Raw genomic sequence first — 3,358 nt, forward strand, 5'->3', positions numbered from 1 at the left:
TATATACCTAACATTTCTCTGAATGTGTTTACGTAAACCGAATCGTCGTCACTTTTCTTTACAGGTTGATTTACAGTACTTTAGTTTAGTAACGATGAAGTGCGTTTTACTCGTAGGTAAGATTAATTATTGTATTTTTTAATATCTCATATTTAATAAAATATGTGTGTAAACATTTTTTTAAATAATCAAAGTATTCTGCAGTACATGAAAAACACTATATCACAATATTGATAACAATATGTAACAATATATAGCTATATTTTCCAAATATTACAACAATTTTCATAGATCAAGTACTGTTCTGTGACTTACAAAATATCTCAACGTTAAAAGTGGAAAGTGTTCTTCATTCGATCTTATTTTATTACAACTACTTATTATACATTCTCGTTTGCAGCTTCCATGCTAATGGCAGTGATCTTTTCCTTACCACGGGTGAGTCAGCGAAACTTCTTCAGACACCGTCAAAAATTCAACTTAATCGGTCGATCGACTTAACTTTGTTGACTGAGAGAAATAACTCATATCCAGTATATATATGTATATTAGATGCCAAGACCGTTTACTTTTGAAGACAAGTAAACAAAATAACCGTTTTTAATTATTTTATTTTTTATTTTTCCTGGTTATAATTTACATGATCTACTCTGTACCCACGGATATCGAAGCCCAGTTTTGAACGTCATAATTCTTCAGACCTACACCTGAGCTACTGGGGGCCATTTTTTTTTAAATTTGACAGGTTTTTAGTTGTTTCAAGAAAGAGGTCACAGATACGTATACCTTCCAGCTCTACCCACGGGGTTTTTCAGGAACAGTAGTTCACCTTCTTGCTTTTCGCGTGTCCCCTACTGGAGCATTGCTAAGTCTGCGGATTTACAACTCTAAAATCAGGAATTCTATTCCCCTCGACGGACACAGTAGATAGCCCGATGTGGCTTTGTTATACGAAAACACACACACATACAGTGTACTCGCGGAATGGGTTATTAACACCAGTGAAGATGTCGATAGAAATAAAGATTGTTTTTTTCTGATTACTGTTTCTGGAGGCTTCGAGAAATGACGAATAAGATTCGATTGTAAATTTACAGGTCTTCTACCGTGATCTTCCGTAACAGGGAGCAAACTGCATTTCATGTAGAAGTGTTCTAGTCACTTCGACGTGTCCTCTGGCGGGACAGCGTTAACTTTACGGATTTACAACGTTGAAATCAGGGGCTAGATTCCTTCAGTTGACATAGCAGGTAAGGTGCTATGGCTTTGAAAAAATATACATATATGCAATGTCAGTTCCACATAATAAATGGGATAAATGGGAGATTGTCTTTTAAGTCAAAGAAATAGGCTCACATGAGAACCTTGTAGGTCCATCACGTATAGGGCATTATGAAAACATTATTTTATAACGCGAATTTATTGTTACTTTAGAAATGTTAATATTGTACGGTGTTACCAGTAAAATACACTATTAACTGTTAAGTTTACCATCTTGTCAATCTCCGAGTGCAGTTTTAACAAACAAAGTTCTGAAAGAGTTTCAAACACATTCAGGTTTCTGTTACTTTCATTTAAGAAATATGTTTATTTAAAGTTAACACATAAAACGTAATTCGATGCAAGTTACGTGCCTTAGCTTGCAATTTAGATACTATAGAAAGTTTAAATTTTGTTTCAGTTTTCATATGACGATTTGAAAAATTGATTTGTTTGTGTTTTTCAACCTGTTTATAGATATACCTTTGCCTTATTGGAAAGTAGCCCATATTTATTTAATACGAAACTAAGTATAGATAAAGAGTACTGTAATTCTATTCCAGAAATGAATAAGAACATACGATTTTCACTAAACAAATTCACGTAAAAGTCTTTATACGAATGCATTACTATTGTTGCTTACACTGGAAACTGAAGTTCACGTTTTCTATATCTTACAGGCAAAACGAGTTGCTTACGAACTGCCAGACGGCGCGCAGCTCATTGTGGGCGATGTAAAACCAGGTTTGTACAGTGATGGGTTAGAAATGGCTGTTATGTTGATTTGACTAGCAAATGCCAGATCTTCCACGTATGTGTTCAACAGGTGTTGGATAATGGAGAGCAAATCGTTAATCAGTACAGCTTTTTCTGTAGTAACCAGAGAGTTTTTACCCAACAGACTCTCAATTGTGCCTTCCAGGAAAAAGCTGCACCTTGTGCAAACGCTGCTGACTTTTCTACGTCAATGACAACATAGGAATTGACGACGCACCTTTCTTGACTGATGATGACGTACAGAGAGCAAATCAACTCATTGGTGGATATGGTTCTCGTGTACAGAAAAAATAAAACTTGGAAAACATATAAGATAATGATCAATTGACCAGTCTATGAATATTGTTTTTCAGTATGCAACAAATAATTTCCTTTTTCATGTATAGCTTATAGAGTGGTTTAATGTAGGCATAAGTGATTCTGTGTTTTCTTTCTTAGTTCAGTATTATTTCTGCAGGAATAAAGCTAATAAACCTGAGAAGTAATATGTAATTTTTAACAACAGTATTTTTTTAGCATCGTATAGTCTGTTCAATAAACGATATTCCATACAAATGGTTAAAGTCTCCTATTATACTCATTCATTTCAAATTAAATTTTGTAAACATTATCACTAATTTGTTTGTGAATTTTCCAGTGTTAGCCCTCATGTGTTCTGTATTGACAGTTTACTTTTGTATGTATATGTATCGTATACTTACGTTTGTTATATGAAATTGTGCAACTTTGAATTGAAACTTGACATCTCTATATATCCAGACTTTCAATTTTTTTTTCTTAAACACCTTTTCAAATGTGCAAGTTTACCTGGAAAAAATTTAACAATATCAACGTCGATAAATATATTTAAAATATTTTCACACCACTAAAAGGTTCTCCATACAACGACTTTTTCTGTTTGTCTTAATATCAAATAACACCATAAATTATGTTGTTCAAACTAAACTGGTCACAGGATCATAGATCAGCAACTTCAAGTAACGTGTAACCCGTATTAAACAATGATGAAAAATATATTGTTAAGATGTAATCACAAAATTCGATACCGATAAAAAGAGGAATCTCATAAATATCTGAAATAACAAGTATTATAAAGAATAAACTCAGTGTACAAGATATATTTATAGAAGTGTAACCACCACGAGGAAAGGAGTCCATTAAGTTCATACATATTGCCAAACGACTTTTGAATTCAATTATTTACAAATTTATTAATATTTTCAGACTGCAGGTGGCGCTAAATGATTGAAAGTGAATGTAGACTTCTGGCAAAATGATTTTCTTCCGGCTCAAAATGTACATATGTTACTTCCTAAAATTA

The 3,358-nt window shown here is 33.1% G+C and overlaps 1 long non-coding RNA gene across 1 annotated transcript; it reads left to right on the forward strand.

The window, feature by feature from the left end:
- Positions 1–238: 238 nt before the first annotated feature.
- On the forward strand, positions 239–2,548 carry LOC143228159 (uncharacterized). Its single transcript, XR_013015227.1, has 3 exons — positions 239–438; positions 1,098–1,250; positions 1,941–2,548. It is a non-coding gene; the product is annotated as an uncharacterized LOC143228159 (long non-coding RNA).
- Positions 2,549–3,358: the final 810 nt, after the last annotated feature.

This window comes from Tachypleus tridentatus, chromosome 10 (genome assembly GCF_004210375.1).
Source record: "Tachypleus tridentatus isolate NWPU-2018 chromosome 10, ASM421037v1, whole genome shotgun sequence".
Classification (NCBI taxonomy): Eukaryota; Metazoa; Arthropoda; class Merostomata; order Xiphosura; family Limulidae; genus Tachypleus; species Tachypleus tridentatus.